The following is a 20,981-nucleotide window of genomic DNA, read 5'->3' on the forward strand; positions in this document are numbered from 1 at the left end:
TACACTACCCCTACCCACCAGTTTGACATTTGTAACCATCTTGGTTATCAGATTGAATAAACAGTATATACAGGGTTCAGTACTATCGGCGGTTTCAAGGTATCCACTGGGAGTCTTGGGATGTGGATAAGAGGGGACTACTGTATACAGTGTCAATCTGGGAAGATTAAAAAGTTCTGGAAATGGATGGTGGTGAAGGTTGCACAATTATGTACATGTACTTAATGCCACTGAGTTCAGTGACACTTAAAATGGTCAATTTTATGCTATGTATATTTTACTGCAATATAACAGGGGTACTGCACAGGACTTTGTATACACATGTGTTTTCATGCACACATTTCTAGAAAGATAGAAAACTGGTTATAAGCTTTCTTGAGACAGGGAGACTGGAAGATCAGGAATAAAAGTGATATAATAAAAACTAGAGGGATTGAATACAGTGGTCTCCTATGTATCCACAAAAACTGATTATATATTAAATGGTATCAAAAGACATTCAAGATATATTAAAGAGCATATAACAAAACACTATTTACCATTTTAACATTACTTTCATAAACACATACAAAAACAATCTCCACCTGGGCACAGTGGCTTACATCTGTAAACCCAGTGCTGTGGGAAGCCAAGGCGAAGGATTGCTTGATGCTAGGAGTTCAATGTTACAGTTAACTATGATGGCACCACTGCACTCCAGCCTGGGCAACAGAGCTAGACCCTGGCTCTTTAAAACCAATCACAGAGGTAATGCTAGAGATCGCTGAGGAAAGAAGGGACTATTTTATCAACATATAGTTCTGGGACAACTGGATTCCTAACTAATCCATAATCCATACACAGATATATAAAACTTAATTCTAGAGGCCAGGCGTGGTGGCTCACGACTGTAATCCCAGCACTTTGGGAGGCCGAGGTAGGTGGATCACGAGGTCAGGAGATCGAGACCATCCTGGCTAACACGGTGAAACCCCATCTCTACTAAAAATACAAAAAAATTAGCCAGGCGTGGTGGCGGGCACCTGTAATCCCAGCTACTCGGGAGGCTAAGGCAGGAGAATGGCGTGAACCTGGCAGGCAGAGCTTGCAGTGAGCCGAGATTGCACCACTGCACTCCAGCCTGGGCGACAGAGTGAGACTTCCGTCTCAAAAAACAAACAAACAAACAAAAAACCAAACTTAATTCTAGATGGATTAAAAACTTCTATGTGAAAGGCAAAGCTTGAACACTAACCTATTCCTATTTAGAGGAATATATAGGAGACTATCTTTAGGACTTCAGGCTAGAGAAGAATTTCTTAGGACACAAAAAGCACTCACCATAAAAGAGAATGGTAGATTCTACTCCCAAGTATATAAACCCGAAGAAAACTCTGAAACATGAATACCAGGAAAATATACAAGAATGTTCACAAGACTCCTTTGAAATAGCCTCAAACTTGGAAACTAAATATTCATCAGAACAGATAAATAATGTGATTATATATTCATAGGATGGAACATTATACAGCACTGGAAAGGAGTGCAACAACTGGGACAAATCTTAGAAAAAATATTGACTGAAGAAAACCAAGTATAAAAGACAATATATATCATCTTTATAAACTTATTTAAAAAAGCAAAACTAAACATGTTGTACAGTAAAACATTAAAATGTAGATGTATGCCGGGCGCAGTGGCTCACGCCTGTAATCCCAACACTTTGGGAGGCCAAGGTGGGTGGATCACCTGAGGCTGGGAGTTCAAGACCAGCCCGACCAACATGGAGAAACCCTGTCTCTATTAAAAATACAAAATTAGCCAGGAGTGGTGGCGCATGCCTCTTAATCCCAGCTACTCAGGAGGCTGAGGCAGGGGAATCGCTTGAACCCGGGAGGCGGAGGTTGTGGTGAGCTGAGATCGTGCTACTACACTCCAGCCTGGACAACAACAGCGAAACTACGTCTCAAAAAAAAAAAAGAAAAAAAATGCAGATGTAAATCTATTTTTTTAAAAAAGCAAAGGGATGGTAAACAAAATTCATGACAGTGATTACACCTAAATGGGGGCAGGGGACAGAGGCAGGAGGAAGGACAAAGGAGAGGACACAGGGGGCTTCCAGAACATTGGCAATCCTATAGTTTAACTGGTGAAGTCCATGAGCACTCATTATGCTACACATACAAAACATATATTCTTCTGTAGATATTAAATATCACATAAAAATGAAAACACGGTATAAACCTGTTACTGCTTTTGTGTAAAAAATGATCTACAGTTCCTATATGTAATTCCCAAAAGGGTAACATAAAATGTTACCATAAATTTTCTAAGTAAGTTAAATATTAGGTAATTAGGATTTTTCTTTTTTTACTTCTATTTGGGATTTCTGGGTTTCAACAACTTGTATAATTTAAAAAAAACAAACTGTCACAATATATGCATTTTTTTTTTTAAACCTGAAAGATATGCAACAAATTTAATGAAAGACCTCTCTGTGTTGATAGAATTGTGGGTAGTTTTTCTATTCTTTTTGTGTTTATCTGCACTTCTCAATATTTTCACCAATAAAATATGGTATTACAGTTCCATAATTCCTTATCTGACACCCTTATGGCTGGAGATGTTTCAAAATTATGGCTGGAGTTGTTTTTTTTTTTTGGCTTTCAGAAAGGTTACAATGGTGTGTAAAGTGGGTGACAAGTCACACCCATTCAATAAATAGACACTAGAAATAACTTCAGTTAAGGTCTTGTTTTGTTACCAAAGAGGTCTAAACCAGATTTTATCCCCTAAAGGAATGGCATTATTTAGTGTAAGTAAGGCTTCCAATTCTGCCCCTACTGGTCCAACTAAGTTGGAGCTTAATCACTGCTGACTGCACTCAGTTGGGAACAAATAAAAAACCCTTATATTAATATTTTGTAATATCAACAAATCAAAGCATTTCAAACTCAACTAAAAGACATTTCTTTCTTAGTAAGGCTAAGGCTTTCAAACACATTTCAAAAATGAAGTTAATGAACAAGCATCAAAGTATAAAATATTTGGAAATTATCAAAAACATAATCTATACAAAAATTCAACAAAACCACCAAATAAACTGATTAAAAAGACAGTACCACTTACGGTGTTCTTTAATTCCATAATTGTGCACTGGACCTACAACACATAAGTATTTCACATGGCCTTCAAATTCAAACAAATCAGTGAACTCACAAATGGGCCCTGGGTCCTTACTATCACAAATGCCAGGATATAGCATGTAAATTAAGTCATGATCCTTGTTCTCTTGGTCAGAATACCATTCATGGACTCCAACTCAAAAGCATGTGAATACCACTTAGAATAACTACATGTTCTTAAGGCATCTAATAGTCAGTAATACTTAATGCAATGGTCAAATCCTGTTAAAGTATTTGTATCTAAACATGCAAGTGCCCATAACAAAGTTGTTTTTTTAATCCTCTGTCACTGGAGCACTGATAGCTATCCCTATCTTCAACCATTCTTGAGGCAATGACTTACAACTATGGTCACTAAGTGATCACAACTCAATTGCCTTCAGGAGCTAGGTAAACAGCATAAATTAGCGAGGTAGACATTCAGTGTACAGCAAACAGAAAGTGATGGGGACTGAGCCAAATCAGAAAATGTAAGCTGTGAGTAAAGTCATTCAAATATTAAAACTTTTTTTTTTTTTGGAGACAGTTTTGCTCTCGTTGCCCAGGCTAGAGTGCAATGGTGCGATTTCAGCTCACTGCAACCTCCGCCTCCTGGGTTCAAGCGATTCTCCTGCCTCACACTCCTGAGTAGCTGGGATTATAGGCATGTGCCACCATGCCCAGCTAATTTTGTATTTTTAACCTGTCCATGTTGGTCAGGCTGGTCTCGAACTCCTGACCTCAGGTGATCTGCCCGTCTCAGCCTCCCCAAGTGCTGGGATTACAGGCGTGAGCCACCATGCCCGGCCAAAAAAAAATCCAAATTCAGTCCTTCTAGTAATCAATTGACTGACTAGGAGACACAATCTATACAACGGCCCACTCTGAAATCTCCTTGTCTCTAAATTGTCTTAATTACATCTGCTGGCATTTGACACCCAGTCTCTGACAACACTATAAACTTCTGATGAAAAAGGATGTGGTTTATTCTATTTTAGTTACTATAGCAGAGCTCCAAAAGGCATAGTCATTCATTAAACACAGAGATCAAATTCACAACCTTACTCTGTCTAACCAAGTGAGCTATGTGATTAGGCAGTACAAGTGGTATATAACTGATACACAACAGCCCAAAGCAGACCTTGAACATCTAGAACAATCAGAACAAGGACCAAACGATAACAGTTCCAACAGATTTACTTGCTGAGAACTATAGAATCTGGTACATCTCTAATGAGGAGGGAGGCAATTTTCTTCCTCCTGTGAATTTATCTGCTTGCGACCAAAAATCTGAGCTATGAGGAGCTTCCTCTCTGCAACCCTCTAAACACCCTCTTCCCCACTGAAAGAAAACCCGGCAGTAACAATATAAAACCAAAGAACTAGAAATACAGACTGATCACACACTCATCTATTTTTCCTAAAGATACACAGATCATACATGTGAGCAAAAATCTAGATCATAAGTATTTACTACCTCTAGAACCGCACTGTTCAATATGGGAGCTGCTAGCCACATGTAGCCACTGAGCACTTGACATGTGGCTAGTCTGAATTGAGAAGATCTTGTACTAAAAAAAGGTTAAAATGTCTCATTAATTTGTATATTGATTACACACCATCAGTGATATAATAAAATTTTTTTTTTTTTGAGACAGAGTCTTACTCTGTCGCCCAGGCTGGAATGCAGTGGCACGATCTCAGCTCACCACAACCTCTGCCTCCCAGGTTCAAGCAATTCTTGTGCCTCAGCCTCCCGAGTAGCTGGGACTGCAGGTACCCGCCACCACGCCTGGCTAATTTTTGTATTTTTGTAGAGACGGGGTTTCACCATATTGGCCAAGCTGGTCTCGAGCTCCTGACCTCGTGATCCACCCGTCTCGGCCTCTCAAATGCTGGGATTACAGGCGTGAAATAAATATTTTTATGTAAATTAGTATCACCTTTTTAAAAAAACTTTTTAATGTGGCTATTAGAAAACTTTACATTACATATGTACCATATATTATACTTCTATTGGGCAGTGCAGCTCTAGAAAACGTGGTATTTTACAACTAACTCCTCCAGTGATTATCTTCCTGGCAAAGAACTGACACATCAAGGCACCCCTCACCCCCACCTTCCACCCACCAAACCTTCAGTCATGAAACCACTCCTAGTCCCAAGCTTACTGATGATGCAGCAGGTTGCCAGAGTAATTTGGTTAATCACTTAACCAAAGGGAAGAAACTAGTTTAACAATTATCTGAGGCTAATTTCTTTCTAAATTATTCTAGCATGCAAAAGAAATAAGAAGTAGCCTGAAGAAAAATCTGTGAACCAAAGGTCTACTAAATTTTTGTTCTTGATACAAGATTTTTAGTTGACTAAAACAGAGGTTCAACTTTGGTAGTACACTTCTAAAAACAATCAGATCTAACATTTTAAACTACTGCTTTTTTCTTCTACAAACCCTTAATTAAATATAAACACTACACAAATAAAACCACAATGAGATATGACTTTACACTCACTAGGATGGCTATAATTTAAAAGACAATAACAAGTGTTGGTGAAGATGTGGAGAAATTAGAATCTCACACATTGCTGGTGGTAATGTAAAATAGTGTAGCCGTTTTGGAAAGCTGTTTGGCAGTTTATCAAAATGTTAAAAACAGAAACTATGAGCCGGCAACTTTACTCCAAAGTATTCACCCAAGAGAAATAAAAACATACATCTGCACAAAAACTTGTATACAAATGTTCATCGCATAACTATTATTATTTTTGGTTTTTTTAGACAGAGTCTTGCTCTGTTGCCCAGGCTGGAGTGCAGTGGCGCCATCTCTGCTCACTGCAACCTCCGCCTGTTGCATTCAAGCGATTCTCCTACCTCAGCCTTCCGAGTAGCTGGGATTACAGGCGCCCACCACCATGCCCAGCTAATTTTTGTATTTTTAGTAGAGATGGGGTTTCTCCACGTTGGCCTAATTTCGAACTCCTAATCTCAGGTGATCCATCTGCCTCGGCCTCTCAAAAGTGCTGGGATTACAGGCATGAGCCACCACACCTGGCCCCACACTATTCACAGTAGCCAAAATGTGGAAACTACCCAAATGGCTGTCAACTAATGAGTGCATAAGCTGAATGTGGTATAAAAAAGCAAAATTATTTGGCTATAAAGAGAATGAAGCACTGACACATGCTACAACATGGATGAGCCTTAAAAACACTGCTAAGTGCAAGAAGCCAGAAACAAAACAAAAGCTATGTATCATTCAATTAATAGAAAAAGAGCAAATCCATAGAGGCCAAAAGCAGACTAGTGGCTGCCAAGGGCTGGGGAGAAGGGTAATGAGCAGTAACTGCTAATATGTAGTTTCTTTTGGGATGAAGAAAATGTTATAAAAATGATTGTGGTGACGACTGCCCAACTCTGTAGATATAATAAAAACTACTGAATTGTACACTTTAAATGACTGAATTGTACAGTATGTGAATTATATCTTATATTTTATTTTTTGAGACCGGGTCTTACTTTGTCAACCAGGGCTGAGTACAGTGGGTGCAATCTCAGCTCACTGCAACCTCCACCTCTTGGGCTCAGGTGATTCTCCTGCCTCAGCCTCCCGAGTAAATAGCTGGGATTACAGGTTCATGCCACCTCACCTGGCTAATTTTTGCATTTTTAGTAGAGATGGGGTTTCGCCATGTTGGCCAGGCTGGTCTTGAACCCCGACCTCGGGCGAACTGCCCACCTCAGCCTCCCAAAGTGCTGAGATTACAGGCATGAGCCACCACACCCGGCCCGTGAATTATATCTTTCAAAAGCTATTTATAAAATATAAACATTAGAATGAAAAACAGAATGCCATAGAAAGGGACTTCTATGAAACGTGCCTATATGAAATGCTTCATTTTAGAAGAGAATGAAAAAGCGATAACTAGCCCTATTGAAACAGAAGAGGGAACTTTAACTGTGGTAGACTGCATTACAGGCACTAATTCCTCATCCTTCCCAGGATCTCTCCTTAGCCATATGATTTTGCAGTTCTTCCCAGTAACGGGGGTAAGATTTATTTTTGTGGCTCCTTGACTTTGGCTTCAACCATATGACTTGCTTTGGCCAAAAGAATGGAGCAGAAATGGCAGTGTGCCAGTTATAAGCCTAAACCTTAAGAGGTCTCGCAGGTTTCCACTTGCCCTCTTGTGCCCCTGGCACTGCCTAGAGAAAAGCTTCCCCTATGTGGCTGCTGCCCATTCAATCTGGGCCTAAAATGAACACACTTGAAGCAGGGTCATCTCAACCAACTTACAGATCGGAAGAAGCAGAGTTGCACCAGCCAATCTGTAGATTCATAAGTATATTTTATTGTTATTTTAATCCACTGAGTTTTGGTATAATTTGTCATGCAGTGTTATTGTGGCAATAGCTAACTGATATAGTCACCAATTCTCCCGCTGTGTTATGAAGAGGTCCTATAAATTGAATAGTGATTGTTATCAAGGTAGGTCCAGCCTAACACCTTGAATAATAGTTTTTCACTTAACATAAGACAAGCATAAACGATGTCTGATGCCTGTCCCTTTAGGCTCTTAACTGAGGACTGATAGCAATTTAAGACATCACATATTCTTCCACTTTACTTTAAAAAAAAAATAATTTTGCCGGGGGCGGTGGCTCACGCCTGTAATCCCAGCATTTTGGGAGGCCAAGGTGGGTGGATCATCTGAGGTCGGGAGTTCGAGACCAGCCTGACCAACATGGAGAAACCCTGTCTCTACAGAAAACAAAAAAAAATTAGCTGGACGTGGTGGTGCATGCCTGTAATCCCAACTATTGGGGAAGGCTGAGGCAGGAGAGTTACTTGAACCTGGGAGGCAGAGGTTGTGGTGAGCCGAGATTGCACCATAGCACTCCAGACTGGACAACAAAAGCGAAATTCCATCCCCCTAAAAAAAATAAAAAATTTTACTTTTTCAGGGTATTTTCAAAAAATCAAATCCAGGGCAGGGCGCAGTGGCTCACGCCTGTAATCCCAGCACTTTGGGAGGCTGAGGTGGGCAGATCACGAGGTCAAGAGATCAAAACATCCTGGTCAAAATGGTGAAACCCCATCTCTATTAAAAATACAAAAAATTAGCTTGGCGTGGTGGCAGGCGCCTGTAGTCCCAGCTACTCGGGAGGCTGAGGCAGGAGAATCGCTTGAATCCGGGTGGCGGAGGTTGCAGTGAGCCGAGATCGTGCCATTGTACTCCAGCCTGGGCAACAGAGCCAGACTCTGTCTCAAAAAAAAAAAAAAAAAAATCAAATCCAAAATAATCTTCACTTTAATAAACTATGTGCCAGACCACTGAGGATAAACACATCAACATTATTCATGTCCTCAAAACTTTAAGGGAAAAAAGGGAAGGGTCATCTTGGAACAAAAATTTAGGAGAAGGGAGAGGAAGCAAATTTAAAATATATTAAATAATATTCTACATATACACACAAACACGGAGCAAAAATCAACAGGCCTAATTGACTTATTTGATGAGAATCAAGAATATCTCTGAGGTATCTAGCTGTGAAGCCGAAACCCGATGCTCTCAACAGCTAACAGGACAAGCTAAGACTATCCTATCACTAAAGGTTGACTCGTTATCAACTTGGTAAATCTAACCTCAACACAAAGGTGGATTTCCAGAGATGTCTTGGGCAATCTGCACCTTTGCTACACAATGACTCTGGTTTAGCTGTCTACTTTCTGGTAGCTGCCTCCTTTTTCCACTTCATCTCTAACCTTTGCTTCTGCTTCTATTGCTCAATCACATTTGCCATTCACATTTCTTCCCTACTTCTACTTGTTATTCCCTTTTTCCTAAGCTGGTTGATAACATCTGCCCATGGTTTTATAACCTTTGCTATCCAGGAATCCAGCCTAATACATCATCCTTAGGCCTGTGAGTTTTCACCACTGCAAAGCATACAAAGGTTTAAAAACAAAACTAACTCCTAATCTCCCAAATGTCTGGTTTATGCCTATTCCAGATGACAGTGTTATTTAATTCTGACCTAAGATTGAGGCACTGCTGTATCTATTAACTTTAAAATATGCACACATCAGGCCAAGAGACTTTTTCAATTGCACTTTCTGAATAATTATAAAACAAAGGACAAGAAATGAGCTGAAAAAGAAAACAGACTTTCAGAAAAAGGAGAAAAAAATGGCAAAATAAGTTTCTATTAAAAAAATTTTTTTAGCTTTTTAAACAAAAGCGTAATACGAAGACTATGAATTCCTGAAATAGTAGCAAGAGAGACAGAGAGAAATATTACATTGTTCAAAAGCTAGTTTACATACAGCTTATAGTTACTCATATCTCAAGAGATGTTTCCTGCAAAATATTTTCACATGAGCATGTTACTGAAATTTTTTTCCCTAAGACTGTTTTGCAAATTCTTTAAAAAAAAAAAAAAAAAAAAAAAGCAGCTGAGTGTCTCCACTTTACGAAACAAGTAATATACGCCACATATTTAATAAGTGGCTGTTTGGGAAATATAAAGTATAAATAAACTTATATTTTACTTATACTTTTATAAGTGAGTCAGTGGTCATGTTCAAGAAGACTAAGCTAAATGAAGAAGAGCCCTCTAAAGGGCTTGTGGCCCTTTGTAAATGTCTCCCTCAGCTGAGCCCCTTTCTTTCTCTAGGTGTTGTCAGGATATTAGAAAGTTAGGCAAATTTGGCCATAACACTTGAACCAACTTGACAGTAACCATTTTATTTCTGTACTTCCTTCAAAGAGCAGTAAGATGTTCTCTCCTCTCTTCCATGTGCCTTGTCACCATATTTTTAGGGAGACATTCTATTCTAAAATCCAGCATCTAACAAATTTCACCCCTAAAATATTCATTCTTTTACAGAGAAAATCTGAGCACCTACTATCTGTAGGTCCTTGCACCATGAAATTAATGACTTTGAACCTACCCTTACAAACTTCATTGTCAAAATGGGAAGATGGTCATATTAAATACATTCAATACAAGGTCAGATAATCCTGAGTGCTGCCCACATGACAGGAACAGATAAAGAGCTGTCGGCATCAGAAGAACATTTCTCCTGGGCCAATCAGAAAGAAGGCTCCATAGCAAGGGGAAAACATTGCAGTTAGACCTTGAAAAATGGGTAGGAGGCAACATGTTTAGAGACCTGGAAGAAGGGCAAACGAGGCAGAAGACTCACCTTACATAAAAGAGGAAACAGAAGTAACCCAGTATGGCTGAAGTAACAAGTAATATTTAAAGGAAATATAGGAAAGCAGGGTTATAAGACCAGATTGTTTTGAAAGTCAGATTGAAGAAGGTGGATTTTATATTCCAGCAATAAAAAACACAAAGGCTATTAAAATACGATACAACCCAAAATTAGAGGCCGGGCGTGGTGGCTCACGCCGGTAATCCCAGCACTTTGGGAGACCAAGGCGGGTGGATCACAAGGTCAGGAGATCGAGACCATCCTGTCTAACACGGTGAAACCCCGGCTCTACTAAAAATACAAAAAATTAGCCGGGCATGGTGGCAGGCGCCTGTAGTCCCAGCTACTCGGGAGGCTGAGGCAGGAGAATGGCATGAACCCGGTAGGTGGAGGTTGCAGTGAGCCGAGATGGTGCCACTGCCCTCCAGCCTGGGTGACAGAGCGAGACTCTGTCTCAGAAAAAAAAAAAAAAAAAAAAAAAAAACCCAAAATTTAGTGGACAATATACAAACCAAGAGAGACAAAAACTAAACGTACACACTAAGGACTCCCCTGAAATTCTCTTTACAACTCCTAACTGAAACCCTTAATAATTTTTTAAAAGGTAGAAATCTCTAAACTGAAACTACAGTAAAAAAAAAAAATATTGGGCCAGGCGTGGTGGCTCACGCCTGTAATCCCAGCACTTTGGGAGGCCGAGGTGGGCGGATCGCGAGGTCAGGAGATCGAGACCATCCTGGCTAACACGGTGAAACCCTGTCTCTACTAAAAATACAAAAAATTAGCCAGGCGTGGTGGCGGGCACCTGTAGTCCCAGCTACTCGGGAGGCTGAGGCAGGAGAATGGCGTGAAAAAAAAATATATATTTTTTTCCGAGATCAATTTCCTCTCCCTGCCTGCAAATATGCAAATATACAATTATCTCCCTTATTTATAAAAAACAAAAACAAGACCTTTATGACCCTGCTGTCTATACTGACCATTCTCTTTCCTCAAGTCTTTCACATCTCAAACAAATGGCCAGTACCCAGAAGATGCCTTTATTTCTTTATGACCTACCCCTGATTGGGCTTCCACCCCCACTACTCTGATCTTAGTAGTGCACTCTCAGTAATGACTTCCTTTACAAATTCAATAGCCTGCTTTTTCTTCATTCTCTCTGAATCCTGTAGCTTTTTACACTCCTGCCCCTAAAAATTCTCTTGTGCCTTTTCATCGCCACTGCACTTTCCTAATTATCCTACCTCTGATGGAGCCTCTTCTGACTCCTCTTCTTCCTGACATTTCTTAATTGTGAGTTTCCCAAGCCTGAATTTCTGGTCTTCCATTCTTTCCTCTCCATACTCTTACCTTTCGGTAAATTGTTCTTACCTCAAATCTTCAACTAGTTCTAGCCAGCCTACCCATAGTCCCAGATGGCATTTCTAGAAACATTTGCACTAATCAGTGGCAAAGGTATTTGTTTTTCACAACTAATCTTTACTTCTAAAAGTAGTATTTTTGCAAGCAGTTATAAGAAATGAGTGTAGGGGGCTGGGTGCAGTGGGTCACGCCTGTAATCCCAGCACTTTGGGAGGCTGAGGCAGGCAGATGACCCTGAGGTCAGGAGTTCACAACCGACTCTACCAACATGGAGAAACCCCGTCTCTACTAAAAATACAAAATTAGCTGGGCGTGGTGGCGCGTGCCCATTATCCCAGCTACTTGGGAAGCTGAAGCAGGAGAATCGCTTGAACCTGGGAGGCGGGGGTTGCGGTGAGCCAAGATGGTGCCATTGCACTCCAGCCTGGACAACAAGAGCGAAACTCCGTCTCAAAAACAACAAAAAAAGAAATAAGTGTAAATTTCAGAAGTTTATAAAGTCAGAGTATACAGTCAAAGGCTATCAGGCAAAGCTGGAAGATTTAGTCAAGTTTGGAAGGTCAAGCTAAACAAGGTCTAGACAAAACTTAAAGAAACAACAAAACAAAGTCAGGCACTGTACGTGGGTCACAATGACTGTATAACTAGCTTGAAGAAGCAATGAACAAAACTTTCTTTGCTACACCTGCCCTATCTAGGTCAAGAGTGAAGCCCAAGCCTGAGGTCTCAGATGAAGGGAAGTGTGTGTGCCCGTCGGGCATGGTATGGGATAAGGAAACAAATAAACTGCTGGCCGGGCGCAGTGGCTCATGCCTGTAATCCCAGCACTTTGGGAGGCCGACGCGGGTGGATCACCTGAGGTCAGGAGTTCAAGACCAGCCTGAGCAATATGGAGAAACCCCGTCTCTAATAAAAATACAAAAAATTAGCCGGGTGTGGTGGCGCATGCCTGTAATACCAGCTACTAGTGTGGCTGAGGCAGGAGGATCCCTTGAACCTGGGAGGCAGAGGTTGCAATGAGCTGAGATCGTGCCACTGCACTCCAGCCTGGGCAACAGAGTGAGAGTCTGTCTCAAAAAAAAAAAAAAACAACAACAACAAACCTGCTAACAGCTCCTCCTCAGGCATTTTTAGAAGGGTAGAAAACCATACCATGCATCCCAAGGAAAAGCAGGGAAAGATGAGGATCATCCACTCTACTGTTCTTTCTTCATTTAAGTAGATTATGAAGGAAACTGTCTTCAAAATCAAAATAAAACTAACATGAAAAAACAGGTCGGGCATGGTGGCTCACGCCTGTAATCCCAGCACTTTGGGAGGCAGAGGTGGATGGATCACCTGAGATCAGGAGTTCGAGATCAGCCTGGCCAACTCGGTGAAACTCCGTCTCTACGAAAAATGCAAAATTAGCTAGGCATGTTGGCGCACAGCTATAAACCCAGCTACTTTGGAGGCTGAGGCAGGAGAATCGCTTGAACCCAGGAGGTGGAGGTTGCAGTGAGCCAAGATCACGCCATTGTACTCCAGCCTGGGTGACAAGAGCGAAACTCCATCTCAAAAAAAAAAAAAAAAAAGAAACATAGCTTTATTCATCATCTTTCTTCTTGTGGAATGTAGCCATGGACTATGAAACTTAGAAATCAGTGACAATTTGGAGACTATTATTTCTTTTTATATAGCATGATGTGGCATTCTCAATATAAAGGACATCTCAAAGTTTAAGCGCTGGCTAAATTGTGAAACAAGAAAAGTCATTTCTATAGTGAGGAACTCCATCTGGAACCTATCTGGCTCTAACAAATAATGTACAGAACAAACAGCGTGCTTTCACGGAGCACTTTGCAATGTACGAAGCATTTTTATATGCATGATCTCACTAAATCCTCACAACGACCCTGTGGAGTACAACAGGCATAACTATTGTACCAAATACAACACTAGGACTAAGACATGGCTAGGTCACAGTTAACTAGAGATGAAAACCACTCTCACACTAAAGATTTCCTGATTCGAAGAAACCATAACAGAATGAGGTGCTCATATCTCAAGATTTCAAATGAAAATTTAATGAGTGGCATAACACAGCTGAATACTTTTTGAAGCTGAATACTTTTTGAATGATCACTTATATTCGATACAATTCAAAATATGTAAAAACAACTAGGATACATCTCCACTTCACAGCACTTAAAAAAAAAAATCCTTTGGTGGTTCTTCACTATCCATGCTGGAACTCCAAAAGAGAGATAATTAAGTTTTCCTACAGGTTAGGGAAAACCCTACAAACCAAGAAATGGGATTTTCCATAAGGTCTCTATTAGGTTAAGGCATACTCCTTAGTCTAATACCTTAAAGATACCTACAAAAACTTTTTCTTAGGAGCTCAACCTAGTCTTACCACAACAGTGAAGTGTGACTGTTTCATTTTAAGCTGTGGCCCTAGTTTGACTTATTAATAAAATCTGAGAGGTAACAATTCATTGAGAGGATCATTGGGACTAACTAAATTTTTCCCTGTAAAACTGAACTTGATCATTTGGAGCCCCTCTGACCACCTCAGAGGTTAAAATTCCAGAAGACAAGTATTCTGCCTCTAACTCCTTAAGTGAGGATAAGAAAATACATTATAGAAAGTGAAAGTTGGCCAGGCATGGTGCCTCATGCCTGTAATCCCAACACTTTAGGAGGCTGAGGCAGGTGGATCACAAGGTCAGGAGTTCAAGACCAGCCTGACCAACATGGCGAAACCCCGTCTCTACTAAAGATACAGAAAAAAAATTAGCCGGGCATGGTGGTGTGCACCCATAATCCCAGATACTTGGGCAGCCGAGGTAGGAGAATTGCTTGAACCTGGGAGGTGGAGGTTGCAGTGAGCCGAGATGGCACCACTACACTCTAGCCTGGGTGACAGGGTGAGACTCCGTTTCAAAAAAAAGAAAGAAAGTGAAAGTTGCAAACACTTCTTAATTTATACATACATCACATACAATCAGTATTTTAATTCCTAAGAAGGAACCATTAAACTCTAGAAACATCAAAAATAGATTATAGAATTTTAAAAATCAAATTATACTTATGGCTAACTGCCATGACAGCAGTCACACAAACTTTCAGATGCCAAAAACAGCCAACTAAATAAAACAGCACTTGGTTATCAACACTCTCTTTCTCTTTTTAGGACATCTCTAAATTTTCATGAGATGGTTTGATAAAACAGATATGAATGATGAGAACTAAATAATTTATTAATGTTATTAATGTTGAAATAAAATACAATTATATAGAACTACACATGTCACAATCCAATGGCATTTGTCATCTCTAAAATAAATGATCATGTAGAAATCTTTTTGAGAAATGCATGATCATTAAGCATTTAAATTGATAGTACTACCTGATACTTACAGGCTGATATGGTTACACTCTCCAGCTTTCTTTACCCCCTGAAGGCTTTATAAAAAACTTTGAGGAAAATGATTTCAATATAAATTCATGGTGTTAACTTTGGCTAATTTTAATTTAAATGACACATCACCCAAACAACATTATCATAGCACTTTAACTATAGGCAAAATATGTTTTTAAAATAATGAGCAAGGGCCAGGCGTGGTGGCTCACACCTGTAATCCTAGCACTTTGGGAGGCCGAGGCAGGTGGATCTTGAGGTCAGGAGTTCGAGATCAACCTGGCCAATATGGCAAAACCTCATGTCTACAAAAAATTAGCTGGGCATGGTGGAGCGTGTCTGTAGTCCCATCTACTCAGGAGACTGAGGCACAAGAATTGCTCGAGCCTGGGAAGCGGAGGTTGCAGTGAGTCGAGATCGCGCCATCACACTGCAGCCTGGACAGAGCAAGACTCTGTTTTTTTTTAAAAAAAAAAAAAAAGATAGATAGCACAGAGCAGCCACCTATTTATATCTATTAAATGCCAGGCACTGGAGAGAGTACCAAAAACAGAAAGGGTTTTATCCTTATGTCGCTTACTTCGTGTATTGTCTGTCATCCCTCAGAGACACACACAAGATCAGACCATGAAGAACCACACTAAGGAATCTGGGTTTTATTCTAAGCGTGGCCAAAACCCATACTTTTAAGCAGAGAACTGCCAAGATCTGACTTAGGTTGTCAGAAGGCCAAGAAGGTACCAACAGGTAGATAATGGAAGAAACCCAGCAAAGAGGCTAATACAGGAACTCAAGCAAAAGAGGGCTGGCTTACAGTAAAGACTGTGGAAACATTAAGTGGACAGATTCAATGTCAGAATTTTGGTGTCAGATAATCTTCACTTTGAGCCCTTTACCATTTACATCCTTGGGCAAGTTACTTACATGCTTTCAGCCTCAATTTCCTTACTTAGCAATGCTTGTAAAACTCTATCACATAGAAAATACACAAGTTATTATGATAGCACTTTGGTAACAAAATTCACTTGAAGGAGTTCAAATAAATTGACTTCCTTTTCCCTCACACCAACATTAGTAATGTTTAGTAGGTGTTCAATAGCAGTTATATATAAGTACCACATTTTGCTTCATCAAGAGACGAGTTCCTGTTTCTCACAGAACTTACACTAAAACTGCTCATAAATATACAGGAAGCAAGGTGTTTTTCTCAAATCAATAGAAGTCTAGTTAGCACATTCAATCTGTGTTTTCACATGCATTCTTTTACTTCCTCAGTGTATGTGAGAAAAAAGGCTATAAGCAGAATCTTGTAGTTAAATTGTGATAAAGATTCTGGTGTTACTACCAATTATTTCAATTTATTCTGTTAATAGCTTTTATTTAGAACTTTAATAAAGGATGGCATTCCTCATTCTTGCAGCACTGGTACATCAGGAAACCAAGTTACCAAAAGCCCTCTTTGATAAGTACATGGGTTACAAACACTTATTTTTCATTCAGTAGCATCCTCCTTATGTTTAATATTCTTTCAACAAAGGATGAACCATCCTGAAATTCGGTGTCATATTTACCACTTGCTATTTACTAAGCAGGGGCTACATGTACTACAATGTACTAGGCATTATGGGAGAACCAAGGTTAGTGTTATATGGTCCTTACTCTCAAGGAGTTTACAATCTAGTTAGATTAGGCATTTACATGAGATAAGGAAGGAATTATGCAGACAGAACTGTAAGTATTAAAAATAAAAAGATTGCTGGGCAGAGTGGCTCACACCTATAATCCCAGCACTTTGGGAGGCTGAAGCGGGAGGATCACCTGAGGTCAGGAGATCAAGACCAACCTGGCTAACATGGTGAAATCCCATCTCTACTAAAAATACAAAAAAATTAGCCAGGCGTGGTGGCACACGCCTGTAATCCCAGCTACTCAGGAGGCTGAGGCAGGAGAATCGCTTGAACCCAGGAGGCGGAGGTTGCTGTGAGCAGAGATCATGCCATTGCACTCTTGGGCGACAGAGCAAGACCCTGTCTCAAAAAAAGATCATTTTCATATGGGGTGATCAGAAAATGCTTCACAGCTAAGCAGAATTTGAGTTGAACCCTTGAGTACAGGATTTTGATAGAATTTGCTAGGAAGAGAGCAAGCACACATGAACTTACATATAAGGGCTTTTTTGAAAAAACTTTTTCTGAAAAATTTAAACATGTAAAAGTCAATAGAATAATAAACCTCCATGTACTCATCACCCAGCTCCAGTAAAGATCAACTCATTGCCAATAATTTACATGTCTTATTATACGAAAATCCTAAGGAAGCCCATCTGCATATGCCTTTATATTCTTTACCGACTCCATCCTCAGACAAATCTTTAGTGGCACAACAGTCTCCACAGTTTGGTTTTTCCAAAGGTCACATACAAATAAAGTGCAAGTCTGTTTAAAAAAAAAAAACAAAACAGCAGGACCGGGCACTGTTGCTCACACCTATAATCCCAGCACTTCGGGAGGCCAAAGCAGGCAGATCACTTGGGCTGAGTTCAAGACCAGCACGGGCAACATGGCGAAACACAATACAAAAAAAATGCAATAATCAGCCGGGCGTGGTAGGGCACGCCTGTAGTTCCAGCTACTCAGGAGGCTGAGGTGGGAGGATCGCTTAAGCCCTGGAGTCGCTGCTGTAATCTTGCCACTGCACTCCAGCCTACATGACAAAGTGAGACCCTGTCTCAAGGAAAAAAAAAAAAAAAGAGATCAATTGCAGGGTGTGGTGGCTCACGCCTGTAACCCCAGCACTTTGGGAGGCCAATCCCAGGCAGATTGCTTGAGGTCAGGAGTTCAAGACCAGCCTGGGCAACATGGCAAAACCCTGTCTCTAGTAAAAATACAGAAAAAAATAATAATAAACTAGCAGACGTGGTTGTGCACGTCTGTGGTCCCAGCCACCTGCAAGGCTGAGGCAGGAGAATCGTCTGAACCTGGGAGGCAGACGCTGCAGTGAGCTTAGATTGGGCCACTGCATTCCAGCCTGGGCGAAAGAGACTCTGTCTCACAAAAAAAAAAAAGTAATCAACTCTTGATTGTTTGCACAAGCCAAGGGAAGAGTGACAAAGGTAACTGCAAAATGACAGATAATCCAAAAATCAGTTTACACAGACTACTGGAATACCTTTTCCATATTTATATTTCAATAACAATGAGTAAAATGATGGGAGAATTCCTGTCAAACAAAATAGAGCATCACAAGTGAAGTACTTTAAACATATCACTTGACCTCCCAAGCCTGTTTCTTCCTCTGTAAAATAGGGAAATACCACCTACCTCAGAAACTTGTGAGAATTAAATGTGTATATTTAATGCCATGTGTATAGTTCCTTATTTTATTATATTATTAGTTGACTCAGGAACAACTATTAAATAGGAAGCTGTGGCCAGACCTACCTCAGAAACTTGTGAGAATTAAATGTGTATATTTAATGCCATGTGTATAGTTCCTTATTTTATTATATTATTAGTTGACTCAGGAACAACTATTAAATAGGAAGCTGTGGCCGGGCACGGTGGTTCACACCTGCAATCCCAGCACTTTGGGAAGCCGAGGTGGGCAGATCACAGGGTCAGGAGTTTGAGACCAGCCTGGCCAACATGGTAAAACCCCATCTCTACTAAAAATATAAAAAAGCCGGGCATGGTGGCATGTGCCTGTAGTCCCAGCTACTCGGGAGGCTGAGGCACAAGAATTGCTTGCACCCGGGAAGCGGAGGCTGCAGTGAGCCGAGATGGCACCACTGCACTGCAGCTTGGGTGACAGAGCGAGACTCCATCCTAAAAAAAAAAAAAAAAGGGAAATTGCCCGGTTTCCCCAGTCTCCCCTTATATGCCACCCTCTCTCCAGATCATGTAAAAATTTTCTCCATCTCAAAACCTGCTAAAGGTTGAGGGGCTAAGCTCCCCGATTTCAAGGAGTTTGCCTGTAAAGCAAACAGAGCTGACATTGAAGGAAGCATTTTAGTAGAATAAATTTGTAAACTGTTAAACTTCACAAAGTAATCCCTCCTTAATAGAGCCAACTAATGTCAGAGAGAGGTAGTGTGTGTCCAACCTACGTAGTAAAACATTTTCATTTTCCCCATTTCTTGACCACTGAGTTTTCTATTCTTTCAACCATCCATGGCCTCTGTACAGCACAGTAAAAAACAGCAAAGCAGCCATTAGGACTCTCAGGGCCACAGCCATTAGGGCCAGAGTATGAGAAGCTCAAGATGAGTAACCACAAGGCATGACAGAAACACCTTTACCTTCATTTCTCACTCTGTCCAGAAGGAAGCTGAAATTGTAATCTTGTGTTCCCTACGACCTGCTACTGAAAGGCAGCTGTCACGCAAAACCATGAAATTAGCTTAAACCTCTTTTTAGAGCACGTGTTCACCAAGATTTTAATTCTTCCTTTAGGGTTACTTTGTCTCTCAGTTACCTTCTTCTTGAGATTGCACATACATCAATGAAGTTCCCTTAAGAATTATCATCTTCAATCCCTAACTCCCTTTCTCTATGTGAAGACTCAATGAGTTATTGACTTATAACCTCTAACACTATAAATAATCCACTCGAAGTCTTCTACCTAAAACCATTCCTTATTTTCAGATATTACCCATTTCTTGGATGTTTCTCTAGGATAATTATAATTAATGTAGTAAGATCTGTGGCACTTCACACATTCCCAAGTGCTTTCTAAATGTGCTCACTTAATCCTTGCAGGCTGTGGAAAAGGTAATTCCCTCTATTTTATAGGTAAGGAAAAAGGACCGAAGAACTCACTACCATGTCGTATCAACAAAGCAAGTTGGTGGCAAACCGGACCTCCGAAATAGGTCTTTCAACTCCACACGCCATGCCCGTCCCATTCTATTGTGCTTTTTTCTAAGAAGGGAATGTCTACAGTTCTGTCCCAAACCACATTTGCTTCAAGAGTAAACCATCTTCAAACCATTTCTCTAGATTGCAATCAGGTCCCCCACTCCTACAATCATGCCATTTCTTGCTTCCTCACTCTCCAGCTATGACTTCCTTCTCACTACCCGATTTCCACTCTTCATGGATACTGCCATCATTCCTTCAACCCGTCCTGCAAATATCCCACCTCTACGTGCTAAAGGGAGACCCCTTATGTTCCTTCCCCCAAACCCTGGCACTCCCTTCTCCGGATATGTAGGTTGTCACCCCATAAACTACACAGTAGCTTCTCGCTTCTCGGCCCTTAACGAGCTACTTACTAACTTTAAAAGCCCCACAGAAATGAACTTAACTTGCAGGTCCTCCACCTCCACACTTGGCCCTGGGCGCCATTCCTCTGAAAATAATAGTACCAACCCTTACAAAGACTCTGCCCATGCCCCACTGTCACCAACGAATTCCTTTTCCAGAAGGAAAAGGAAACAGGTTCTTCAAACAGGCTCCTCTTCCAACCTCTTCACCAGTGACTCCCCTCCAAGGTTCGCGGACTCACCCCCCGCTGTTTTCCTCCCCTCACTCCCGGGCCTCTGCCCACCTCACCAACTCTCCCTGCGCTCCCTGTCCCAGAGCCAAGCAGCGGCCCCGCAGCTGCGGCGGCTGCTCCACTATCCCAACTTAGAAGTTCTGCCTCTATCACCTGTTCTCACTAGAGCTTCCTCTCAGCCCAGCGGCCCACCTTTGCCCTGGCCTGCCTCTCTCCACCCTTTCGAGTCCTCCTGCCCAGGAAACACCCCCACGAGTCAGTTCCGGGGTGCCTGTCGGATTCAACTTCCCATCCGTGGGATTCCCACCCCCGGGGTCATGCTCCCCTTCTCCATCACCTGCTCCGCCCATGGCC

General features: G+C 41.0%; 1 protein-coding gene across 1 annotated transcript in view; it reads right to left on the reverse strand.

The window, feature by feature from the left end:
• Positions 1-20,981, reverse strand: part of SPPL3 (signal peptide peptidase like 3) — a 139,937-nt gene that overhangs the window by 118,196 nt on the left and 760 nt on the right. The gene's annotated exons all lie outside the window — the stretch shown is intronic.

The sequence above is a fragment of the Pongo pygmaeus genome, chromosome 10, assembly GCF_028885625.2.
Source record: "Pongo pygmaeus isolate AG05252 chromosome 10, NHGRI_mPonPyg2-v2.0_pri, whole genome shotgun sequence".
Taxonomy (NCBI): Eukaryota; Metazoa; Chordata; class Mammalia; order Primates; family Hominidae; genus Pongo; species Pongo pygmaeus.